Genomic DNA, 12,973 nt, shown 5'->3' with positions numbered 1-12,973 from the left:
TAACATAATCACCTAAATTAAGTGGAAAATGTTCAAGGGCACAAACCCATGGTTGTTTATTCCAAAGATACCCTTTGAGTGAGAAAATATCCAAGGGTATGGATCTATGGTTATTTATTCTAGAAGTACCCCTAACACTTTTTCATATAAGAAACAAAATGGACCAAATAGAGAAAAATAGAGTGGTTGTTTGCATGGTTTTTAAAACCAACACGGAGAATGAATTGGTCAGGGGTCCAATTCCTGGGCCGAATGGTCCGATCATTCAAACTAAACGGTCAGCTCATTTTGACAAAAAAAATTAAAATGGTCAAAACCGTTCGGACGGTTAACCGCTCAGGTCAGCGATTTGTTGACCAAAATCAACGGTTTTGGGAAAAAATCTGATTTTTTGGAAAAACGGAACCGGTCACCTGACAGATTCCCAGTTTTTCTAGTCCGATTTTGAAAACCATGGCTCTTTATTAGGGGTAAAAATGGTATTTTTGCTTTTAGTTTCTTTTGATTAAGTTTATTTGAATGGACGTTAGAGTTAAAATTGTTGTTTTCCACTTTCATCTAATGGAAGGTTAATTAAGTAAATTGATATATAGGTCAATTAAGTAAATTGATTGCAAAATATAGGGCATGCTTTAGTAAAACACAAACTATATGATAGGTTTTATTAGGGGATGTTTTAGTAAAACACAGACTATAGAGAAAAACAAAGTGGTTATTTGTGCTTTTTAGGAGCAAAAATGGTATTTTTGTTTTTAGTTTCTTTTGATTAAGTTTATTTGAATGGATGTTAGAGTTAAAACTGTCATTTTCCACTTTCATCTAAGGGAAGGTCAATTAAGCAAATTGATTAGAAAATATAAGGGATGTTTTAGCAAAACACAAACTATAGGATTGGTTTTAGTAAATTCATAAAACTATAGGGTGTATTTTAGTAAATGATCCTATAAAAAATTAAAAGAATTTCCCCATGTAGAGCATGGGCCATTTTATAGTGCATTCATAGCTAGTGATCTATTATGAATTGGGCTGAAGAACTTCTTGGAAGAGATCATCCAAAGCAAATCAGATTTCTTACCCATACTCTAATAAGGATGGATTCAAGCCGAGCCGAATATTTGGCTATTCAAGTTCGGCTTGACAATAAACTATTAGGTTTGAGCTTAATTCAAGATAGAGACTTGAGTTCGAATTAGCTTGAGTTAAAAGCTCGTAAGTTCAAGTTCAATTCGGTTTAATTTCAACTATAAGTCAAATGTTTTATAAATAAATATATATATATATATATATATAATTATTTTTTATTTAACATATAAAATGAAGAATTATAAAAAAAATAGTTATTATATATAAAAATATTGTAAATAATACTTTTTATTATGTATAATATTCTTATTTTTATTATATGTATGTATGTATGTATGTATGCATGTATATGCCCCCCCCCCTACTACTCTCTACCTGCAATCTACTGACCTTGAATTGTAGCTACATATTGCCATATTGTATTGTGAGGTGTAAAGTTGCAATGTATTGTAAATAGGGTGCAGGTAGAGAAAGTGAGTAGGAAATCTGTACACCATCCAAAGAGCCCAGTCCATGGCAAGCTCCTACAACTCAAATACTATCCTCAGTTCACTAGTAAGCAGTATCCATGAGTCAACACAGTTTAACCCTAGAGCATATTATTAGATCAAACCTCCTTTGGGTATCATTAAGTTTGATTTTGATGGAGCCACATCAAGAACTACATATGGATTTGGTTTCTTTGGGAGTCTAATGTTAATGGGCACCCCCTTTTATAGCTGACCTTGCCATGGAATGGTTGGAGGCAATTAGAGATGGACGGCTAGGATTTCATCCGACTAATGCCATTTGGTGTAATCTGGGGCCTGCCATGTGCGCCTACATCAATTATATAGTTGACTAGTTTCATACTTTTATTTATATTTTTATTTGACTTAGCCAAACAGTTAAGCCAAAAGTCTATTTAACCTGTAACCCAATCACTGAGGGAGTGTTCACTAGTGTGGTCTCTCTATAAGGTGAAGGTGTGGTGTGTTGGATGGTGGTTGAAATCACATGATCTGAACCATGACACTTAATAACATGTTCAGTATTATGGTGTAGATGTATTGTTAGCAAAATTTAAAACAAAACTTTATAATCATTTATGACGTTGTATATACTAATCATCCTAATCCAATTTATGGTGGTGTAGATTGATCCATGGAGTGTTTTAGAGCCATGTAGAATATCTACACTACAAAACACCACCTAAAATAGTTCAATGTCCGTAAGACTAAGAGTTAACAGTTCAATGGGTTTCTCCATCTCCATTGACTTTAAATGCTCATTTTGGAGAACTGAATTGAACATTAAACCTGTCAGTTGCTTTGAGTAGGGATGGCAATGAGACGAGCTTTTCACGAGCTGCTCGAGCTCAGCTCGACTCGATTTCAACCGAGCTCGAGCCCAATTCAATGGCTCGATTATTAAACGAGCCAAGCTTGAGCCTATTAGAGCTCGCGACTCTTATATATATATAATAAAATTATAGAAAATAGTATATCTAATAAAAATATTATAATTATTAATTATTATAATTTCTTATTTTAATATATAATTTTTAGTTTTATAAAATATTTTTTCTCAAAATCAAGCTCAAGCTCAAGGTTCTGGCTCAAACCGAGCACAAGCTCAAGCCTTGTAGAATAGTCTCAAGCCGAGCTCGAACCTGATACTATTCGGCTCGGCTCGGCTCGAATCCACCCCTAGCTTTGAGGCACTTTGATTAAATTATCAAAAGAAATTGAAGCCAACAGTCCAAAAAATTACTAATTCAGAGAATTTTGGCTTGATGGATTTTTCTCCAAACATAACATAAAGGCTTATGTAGGATCCACTTTGGAAAGCTAAAGACTGCTGTACTCAGAGTTCAGCACTTACATTGGGATCCACTGACTGCAACTCACGACGAGTAAAGAGTGAATAGGAAAAGTGAATAAAAAACCTGAGTTATTTCAAATGGGCATTGAGAGTGATGTCTAGTGACCATCTCATACCTTATTTGAGCCACTCTTATCTTGATGCTTGAGATTAGGTAGGCCTAACTCCTGAGATCATTGAGAGACATTGATAAGTGGTGCATCATCAAGGAACAAAATTACAAATCCATCAAGTTGGATTACATAGATGTCACTATATATATATATAAACATTAATTAAGGTGGCTTGCACAAAGATCTAAATATTCATTTTCCATTTTTTTTAATGAAACTTGTGGCTAAGGTAGAGTGGGAGGTATCAACTGAAGAGGACTGTTATGACCCACCTTTGACAATATCCTCTTCAAAGGACTGTTAAAATACCTTCACCGGTTCACCCTACACTTGAAAAAAAGTATTCAAAACAACTTTCGACAGTTATTAGAATATTTATCAAGTGCTTGTTAAATGTGCTTATAATATTAGGCCTATTAGATCCGGACTCCTTCAAAATAGGTTTATAAATCGAATTGCTCGATTTGAAGAATTTCAACTATTTTAGATTTGAATGATGATTCGGCTCCATTGAAAATTTAACAAATTCCCAATTAAACATTATCTCAATTGCACTACTGCTATTATTGCCCAATTAACAAAGTCCCCTTTACCCACAATCCTCTGGTCTCGAACCTCGGTGACAGCCAGATTTAATACCAAATATCTGCTACAACCAGTTACCTTAGCACCACTGATTTGTTGAGTTTGGATTTGCTCAGGCCTCTTGTAAGCTTGTGTTAAGAATATTTACCCATGAAATAAAACACACAAGTAGGGAGATATTCTTAATGCAAGGCTATAAAGATTGTTCGAACGATTTTATCTGACCAAAGTTGAATTCTGATTTATAGCGGTTTGGGGACACAAGGAAACTAGACCACTATGTCTGTTTAGAAGTGTAAAGTGGGTCGGGCCGGGTCAGCATAACACAGTTCGTGGATTGTTACGGGCCGTGCCGCCCTCTCCAATGAAAATTTTGGGGGTTAGCCTGGCATGGCCCATAACCCAGGCTCATGTGGGCCCATGCCGCGGGCTGGGCTTGCCTGTGGGCCAAGCCTTGGGCCAGTTTGGGCCGTGCATCGGGCCAAAACTATTTATTTAAAAAAATTGACAAAAAATTTAAAATTTTATTTGTATATAAATTTTATGTATACAATTGCTTATATATACAATAATTAAATAAATTAGTATAATAAAATTAAAAAAAAATATTTGTTTTATTGATATATTATATACTATATATTGTTGTATAATATATATTATATATGGGCTGTGCTGTGCCAGGCTGCAGGCTGGGCTGTGCTAGGCCGATTTACACCTCTATGTATATTTCGACCCCTTATATATTCTTATCAAGATTCAATAGCTAAATTCCACTTTTGGGATCTATATTATATTCTAAAATCTAAAATGCAGTTTTTCACGTTAGAATTTTCATATTGTTTTCTAATCCTTTTAGAATTTGTGGTTTTTTTTTAATTTTAAAATAAAAAAATTAAGTATGAAGCTTAGGGGGTGCAAATGTATCATGGCCTGTCCCACCTTCTATTCCAATTGTAAGGCTGTAAATGGATTTGATTTAATCTGATTTATTTGTATGGGATTCGAATATATATAATACCATTTTTGTGTTAAAATTGTTTCCCATTAAGTGGGATTAGGTATTTTGGCAAATCTATTTATAATTGGATATGTGAACAAAACGAATTTAAATTCATGTTTCAGATATCATTTAACATCCGATTGAATTGAGGTATCAAGAATTCTTGTCGGATTTGACCCGTCCAAATTTGATTCAATCCTCCTTACCACCATTTAAATATTAAAGAAAAAACAAACCTTTGTTGTTTAGGTTTGGCAACTTGTGCCGTCCATTGGACTGTCTCAATATCACATGTTAGCGAATATGGGCTCCTATCTTGGAATGGCATCGGGATGGGGCCGGGCTGGTTGTTCGCGAGGTTGAGGCTCTCTAATGATAATGCCTCCTTATTTTTTCCTTTTAGTGCTGCCACGTTGTATTGGCCAGGTGATAAGAAGACATGGCAGCCCTTAGTGCATGAAGGGTTGGTCTTCCCATTATCGCATTCTAGGGAGAGGCAACCATCACCACTAGGAACTCATGCATCCAAGTCACATGGTGTGGCACTGTCCCCACCATGATGAACAGGGTAATATTTTCTTTTGGCCTGGTGATGCTGCCAGAGAAGCCAACGAGAGGAGCGTCAGCTGGCTGGAGCCTCACTAGCGCGAGCTTCATTCTCTCATAGGTGTCATAGAAAATTATGTCGGCTGATGAGCCGCTATCCACCAAAATCTTCTTCACCATGAAATTGGAGATGATGGCTACGACCATGAGGGCATCGTCATGGGGGACAATAACCCCCTCTAGGACTTCATCAGTAAAGACGAGGGCATGTGAACATCTCGGCCTCTGTGGAGTGTCCGGGTATTTCTGCTTCTTCGGAGCAGGCTCCTAGATGTTGAGTTGCCTGGCATAAGCTTTTTGAACCGAAGTCGAGGCTCCACCCGAGGCCATGCCCCCGGTGATGACTTCGATGACGCCTGTCACTTGCTGGTGTTGCTACTGTTGGGATGATGAGGCGCCGACCTCTCCTTCGAAGAACTGCTTGAGGTGTCCGACAAATGAGGGACTTTATTTCATTCTTCGGATCGTGGTAGTCCTCGGTGTCGTGTCTGGTGTCGCGGTGGTACTTGCAGTACTTCATAGGGTTCCCCCTCTTGGGGTTCCACTTCAACTTCGTTGGCCACTTCACAAACTTCTCTTCCCCTATCTACATCAAAATTTGGGTGCAGGTGGAGTTGAGTGGCGTGCAATCCCTGTAGGCCAGGGTGGCGGGCTTCTTGTTGTCTTTGCCGCCATTGTTTCTAGGGTGGTGCTGGTCTCCACTTTTCCTCTTCTTCTCCGAGCGCCCGTTAAGGTGCTCGACTGCTCTTGCTTGGTTGTCTCTGACCGAAGACTCTTTGGCCACGATGTATTTCTAGGCCTTCTTGAGGAATTATAGTTTGGTCTTCAGCGGGGCCTTGGCAACCGAACACTTGCGAACCGAGTCGAGGTAGAGTCTATTGATGGCCACATGCATGGAGACCATAGGGTCGAGGTCTCAAACTTCGAGCTCTTCTTTCTTGAAGCGGTCGATGTAAGACTGCAAGCTTTCATCGGGCTCCTGTTTGAGCAACATCAGAGAGACCACGCTCCTCTGGCATTGCCTGCTATTGATGAAACGGGCGAGGAATAAGGTTGTAAATTGTTCCCACGAGCTGATTGATTGAGGAGGAAGAGTGGAGAACCAACGGCAAGCGGCTCCCCTAAAGGTAGCCTGGAAGGTCCAGCATGTCAAGGTATCGGAAAAGTCGTACATTATCATGAGTGCTCTAAACCCTCCAGGTGGTCATCGCGGTCTGTGCTTTCATCGTACATTTCCAGTGTGGGAGCCTTGAACTGTGGGGTAAGAGGCTCCGAGATGATTTCCTAGGTGAATGCGTCCATGCGACCGGCAAAGCTACCATGACTGGTTGAGGCATCGGCTCGGCTCTCCTTAACCTGGTGGAGCTCGTCCTTGACAGCCTCAATCTCAGCTCGCAACTTGATGATCCCTAGGTCGGCATGGGCATGGGCCCTACTCTTGTCTTCGCAGGCCCGATGGGCATCGGCTCGGACTCCCAAATACTCCGAGGCATGGTCGCGTGCTCCTCTCTGGGTGCGATGCTAATTCAGAATGTCCCTAAGGTCTGAGATGGGAGGTGGAGTGAGATATTGTCGACTCTCACCTTGGGAGCGAACTCTCGGGCAGTCGAACTGCCTGCCATCATCTTGGGGGACTTCCCTACGATGACGGTGGTGCTACTCCGAAGATTGATGAGTGTCTTCGGATTGAGTGGGCACACTCTCCCTTTGGCTCGGAGGATAGACATTCCTTCGAGGTGAGTCTGGGAGGTAGTTATTGCCAGATTCTATGATTCGACCAGTAGATTACCATGGCCGAGGGCCGGTATCTCGATGTTCTCACACTGACCTTGATCCTTTGACACCCCAGTGGGGTGGTCACCTTGAGTGGGACCTCCTGCTCAGAGGCAAACTTCTTCCATTCGTTGAGTGAGGTGATCCAAACTATCAAGAACGGCCTAAAACTGTTCGTAGGTAACCAGGTTTGGGGTGTTCCTGGCTCTCCTCACCATGGATTCCAATTTTACAGGAATTTTGGATGATCTTAGAGTGTTATTATTGTTTATCCTAAAGTGGGGGTCGTCTTAGCAACGAATTCCCACAGACAGCACCAATTGTTGCCGTGCGGTTTGGCCGAGGGCAACGAGGTAAATTTACTCTTCAAGTTTTGAGAGTTATCCGAGGAACCTGAGGCTTCAAAAGAGGTTGACCGATGCCGATGACAGCAAACCGAGGCGAGGATTATGGTAGCCGAGGACTACTGGCTGAGGTGAGGTCCCTGGTGACATGAGGCACTACAAGATAGAGTGTCAAAGGCCTCGGGGTGGAGACCCGAGGCGGAGGCTCCGACGCTCAAGCTAGTACGAGGTGTGAAGCTAGGGAAAATGCAAGAGTCCTTTTGAAGAAAGTCCTCGGATGCACCAGATCTCCCAGAATTAATGCTTGGCAGGTAATGTGCGTGCAAGAAGTAAATGAGTGAGTAAATGTTGGAGTTACTCTATTCTAGTCCCTTTTCAGGGGAAGTTACCTCTTATTTATTATTAAACATACAGGTGGTAGGTAGAAATGAGTGCCTTGGATGAAAGCCATACGAGGTCAGAGTACAGGCCTTGGCGGTATGCTAAATAGTTAAGTGATTGACTCCGTACCAAGGCAATAACTGTCAATAGATATCGTTTACTGTGATTGACATTAGCAAGCATTAATGAATTGGGCCTTCTAGCCCTATGTGGGCTGGGCCAAGCTAACCCACATCAATATCATTTTTAGACTCAACTTTGGAAGAATATAAATATAAAGTAAATAAAGACTATAAATGCCGTACGCAAACATTTGCAAACTGAGAGCCTAAATATTTGCTTCACGCCTTCAACAACGCATTTTATATGCTTTGCTCACAACAAACGCCCCAGCACAGGAACATGGGAGAGTAGCTATTTGGGACAATGTTGGGAGCGTTTGTTGGTGTCCCCTTACCCCAGCTTTTGCATAATTATAATGCCCCATTAATTTAATTACAATATCTTTAATACGCAAAAAAAAAAAAGATTTTTTAAAACTTGAAGTTTGGCATGATAATAACATTTCCAAAACTCAAAAGCATGGTATTTTGTCCTATGTGATCATGCCATACATCTAACTTAATAAAATAAAAATTCTTATCTAAATTTTGGCACCAACTCTGCAATCATCGCATGCGTGTTCTCGAATCTGCTACCCATGACTTGTTCCCACATTTTTATCCACACGATTGAGCGTTGGAAATACCCCTGGTTATTCATGAGGAGATGTTATCAATACACGGTGGGGCTACAGGAGTTCAAATCGAATATTTGGGGCTCAAGTCAATTAGGCTTGAGTAAAGTTTGGTTCCAATTGAGTTTAAATCTAGTTTGGATATTAGGGTAAATTAATTATTCTATAATTTTATATTATAGAATATAAAAATATATTTTATAATATATATTATATAAAACATAAAATATATTTATTTTCAAGTTTCAAGCCAAACTTCAAATATTTAATTGAATGAAGCTCAAACTAGTAAATAGAGTTTAAATCGAATTCAAACTTGAACCTTACATGCAATAAAATAGTGGTAGGAGGAGGATTATCTGTTTAAGAACGAAGATAGATGATGTATCCCCATTTCATATGACAAAGAATTGAGGTAGAAGGATGGTGGTCCTAAGTTCAAATCCACAAATTTTGCATGTGTTTGAGATGGATAATTTGTGCACTTAATGAGTGCAAATGGTACAAAAGTACAGATTTTGTATCAAATGAAAGTGCTAATCATAATTACCATTAGATTTGTTCACGGGCCGGGCTAGGTTGGGTTTGGGCCAGGCTTTGTCTCTATATTAACAAAATACATTCAGAATCAAACCTGACCTCATATAAAGTCCGAACCCTGGGCCCAAGCCCGAGCCCAACCAAAAAAGGTTGACTTGGTGTTTTAAACCCGAGCCCACGGGCCTAAAATTATGTCCAAGCCCATCTTAGAACATGCATCAAGCTAATTGGCCCATGAAAATGTCTATTACCAACAAATACATGCAAAACTAAACGAGGTGCAGATTTTGTATCCGATTTAGGTTTGCATTGCAAACAAAGCCTTACTAAATGGAATGTTTTTTCTTTAGGTTTCAAGATATTTACCTACTTTTTTGGTCATAACCCTAGCTGTACCTACTTAATCCTTTCCATAGAACAAGTGTAAATGCTAGGTTTCTTACTCAATATTGTTGTGTAAAAAAACAAAAGGAAGGCTTTGGTGTGGGCTCAGGTCCATTGAAAGTTTAAAAACTCCCAACCCAACCCGGGTTCACAAATTTGGGGCTTAGTGTGTTTGGACCTGAAATTCCATTATAAAACCATTTTCTCAATTGTGGGTTTGATCTATTTAGAATATAATTTGATGTTTGAGTAAGCGTTGTGCAAATGATATCCATTTTTTGTCAAAAAAAAGGTATCCATTTGTTCAAATTCAAATTTGAATTTAATCTGATTAAAGCGATCCAATCAATCTACAATTGCATTGAATATAGATTCACCTTAATCTTCAATGCAGCAGTGTTTTCAACCCAGTATCGGTCTAACCAGTCAGACCGGTGGTGCTGTTATAATCCCGATTTGGGTCTACCTTTAACCCATTCTATTACAAAAGCTGTTGACTTGGTGTCCATCCAGTTGAACTGTTAACACGTTCAAGTTCAATGAGATACCAGTTTTCCTTTTGTATTTAAAAATAATTATAATTTAGGGTAAATGATAAACACCCTCCTCTATTATCCCTATACTTTGTTTTATAATAAAGACCCCCTTACTATGCCCGTGAAACAAAAACCCCCTTCCTTTATCTTTCCGTTGAAATCTGCGGTTACAATATTTTTTAATCTCTAAATTACCCTTATAATAAGAAAAACACTATTCATCTTCCCCATTTCACGATACACAAACAGCAGCGGAGATAAGGGGAGATAAAGAGAGATCGGGGATTACTGCCGCTGCTGTTCTCCACCTCCGAAATATTTTTCCCTCACTTTGTTCTCCCCAGTTTTGTCCTTCACATGTTTCCAGGAGCGAATCACTTCGTCTCGGACAGAATTGTCGAGTCTCTGGCAAAACTTAACCTTCCCTGAATTGCTGGCTTCATCATGTCATTCTGTTTCAATCAACAACATTAATTTGGGAGTTTTAAACAATTCACTCTAAAATTAATCCTTAATTGTTATTAACTTGAAAAAAAAAAAAAGAAGAAAAGCAATAATTGTTGTTCAGACAGAGCAGCTGTGCGTTGAAGACCTCAGGATCCGTAGAAGCAAAGTGGACTGGAGTAGCGACGTGGAAGACCACTTCGCATCCGGAGACAGCGGCATCGAAGCTCCCTTCATCAGTTAGATCTGGCTCGAAAGAGTTTTAATTCTCCCAAACTTTGGAGCTCTAGGAGGTGCGAGACCTTCTTCAGGCCAAACAGAAAATCAGAAAGCTCCCTGCCTTTCCCTTTCCATAAGCCATTATCGCAGCGGTGTTTCATGCCCTGTCCGCACCTGCCACACGCTCTGATTCTAATAGCTTACTCCAGGAAGTGTAGTGGAAAAACTTAAAAGAATAAATCTCAGCGAAGAACAATATTAGTGTTACTGTGTTAGTTGGCTTGTTGAGAGAATCGTAGTACATCACGTGTCGCACCTTCTCCGATTCGGAGGAAGAGAGAGTGTGCGTCTCGTCAAATACGATGGAAGTCATTTTCATGGAGGCAGCGATGAAGTTTCAGGAGAGAGAGAAGATGATAAGGAGAAGAAACACGATAATGGATTCTCCTGCTAAACGCGGAAATGTCGTAAACTTTGATTTGGTGCTTTAAAACGGATTCCGCTAGGAACTCAGTTGCAGCGTTCTGAAGATTCAGGCAACAACTTGGAAGTGGAAGAAGAAAACAAGAAGAACAGTAAGAAATCTTCTTCATATCTTCGTTTTCGTTTTCATCTGTTTTTGGTTCTCTTAGATTGACCTTACAGATTTACAGAAGAGACACACACATACTCTGTCTCCTGAAACTTCATCGCTGCCTCCATGAAAACGACTTCAATAGTATTTGACGAGACACACACATACTCTCTCTCCTCTCATCTTTGCCCATTCTTCCATCAGTCCAGCGGACAATAGAACAGGACCCTGTTGCATTTGGGTTTTGGATCTGCTGTTCGTGTATGGTGAATTGTCTACAAGGATAAGGGTAGTATGGGAATTGCAAGGGAGTATTTGTCTCAAGGTCTTTATCGCAAAACAAAGTACAGGGCTTTTCATAGTATATAATAAGATCAAGGAATAAAACATTAAATCGCCGTCTGTGGGAATCGAACCCACGACCACATGGTTAAAAGCCATGCGCTCTACCGGCTGAGCTAAAACGGCTTGTGCTTAAAAAAGAAGGTTCCTACATACAAGTTCTATATGTTAAGATACTTTATCCATAATACACAATCTTTTGTTCATTTTATCAACAAATTAGAATTATTTTATGTCTGATTTATTAATTACACACTATATCTCAATCTGATGAACACGATTGGAATCTAAATATGGTGTATATAGTTGATCAAATGAGCATGATAAAAAGCCAGGAAAATACCAAACAGGAGGCTTTCTTTAAGCCATAAATTGGCTTGTTTAATCTGCACATCAAATGCTTATTTCCTTTGGTTACAAAATCCTTCATTCATGTATATTTATTTTCCAAAAATCTTTAAAACATAAATAAATAATTGGTCTACACATTTTTGTAAAACAAAAAAAAAAATCCATAGGGTAGGTTAACTATTTTGAAACACTTATACTTCATTAGCCCTCTATTTAAAAATGTGTTGTCAACTAGTTATTGACCTAGTAGACGGGATCAATGACATGTGACCATACTAGTTATTGACTTGTGACAATACTAGTTCATGTCAACCTCCAACTTGCTATTTTACATAATCCCTTTGATTTGGTAATCATCCATGACCCTGTAAGTTGAGTTGTGTTAGTATAATGTCTTTAAAGGATAATTGTGCTAACATTTCATTTGTTTCTTTAAATGGACTAAGTGTGAACAAATAAAAGAAAAGATTCCTTCCATGAAGGAAAGTGATGAGGGCAGATTTGGCCCTTCAGAGAAATTGTGACACATGGTACCTCATGACAATTAGGGAAACACCCAACCAACAAATTTACGAAGTTGGTGACCCACCCGGGCACCAGTCTGGCCGCCCTGGCGCGACTTGCGCGCGGCACGCGCGACCTGCGCGGCGCGCGCGCGGCCTGTGTGAACTGCATGCAGCCTACGCGACCTGACCGACCTGGACCAGCCTAGTGCACGATCCAGCCAAGCCGCCCATAAGGCGCCCACCGACAAACTTGGCCTAGACACTGACCCGCCGACTGACACAGGCGCCAGCTTGACGACCTGGTCTAGACACTGACCCGCCGACTGACACAGGCGCCGACCTGACAACCTGGACTAGACACTGACCCGCCGAATGACGCAGGCGCCCCCTAACAACCCGGCCCAGGCGCCGACCTAGCCGCCTGACACAAGTGCCAGCCTGACGACCTCGAGGAGTTCACCACCGTACCCCGGTTCTGACAGGATGCAATGAGTCTTACCGTTTGGAGACTTTTAACCCACCTAACCTGCAAGGACTCCGGTATATAAAGACCTTACCCCCAAAAGGGGAGGGGGATGAAAAAAGGGAAGTAA

General features: G+C 40.1%; 1 non-coding gene across 1 annotated transcript; it reads right to left on the bottom strand.

Annotated features, from left to right (window-relative positions):
* Positions 1–11,576: 11,576 nt before the first annotated feature.
* On the bottom strand, positions 11,577–11,649 carry TRNAK-UUU (transfer RNA lysine (anticodon UUU)). Its single transcript has one exon. It is a non-coding gene; the product is annotated as a tRNA-Lys (tRNA).
* Positions 11,650–12,973: the final 1,324 nt, after the last annotated feature.

The sequence above is a fragment of the Nelumbo lutea genome, chromosome 8 (assembly GCF_056320005.1).
Source record: "Nelumbo lutea isolate HS-2025 chromosome 8, American lotus-T2T, whole genome shotgun sequence".
In the NCBI taxonomy this organism is placed as follows: Eukaryota; Viridiplantae; Streptophyta; class Magnoliopsida; order Proteales; family Nelumbonaceae; genus Nelumbo; species Nelumbo lutea.
Note: the sequence above shows the minus strand (reverse complement) of the source record. Positions and strands in the feature narration are given on the sequence as shown.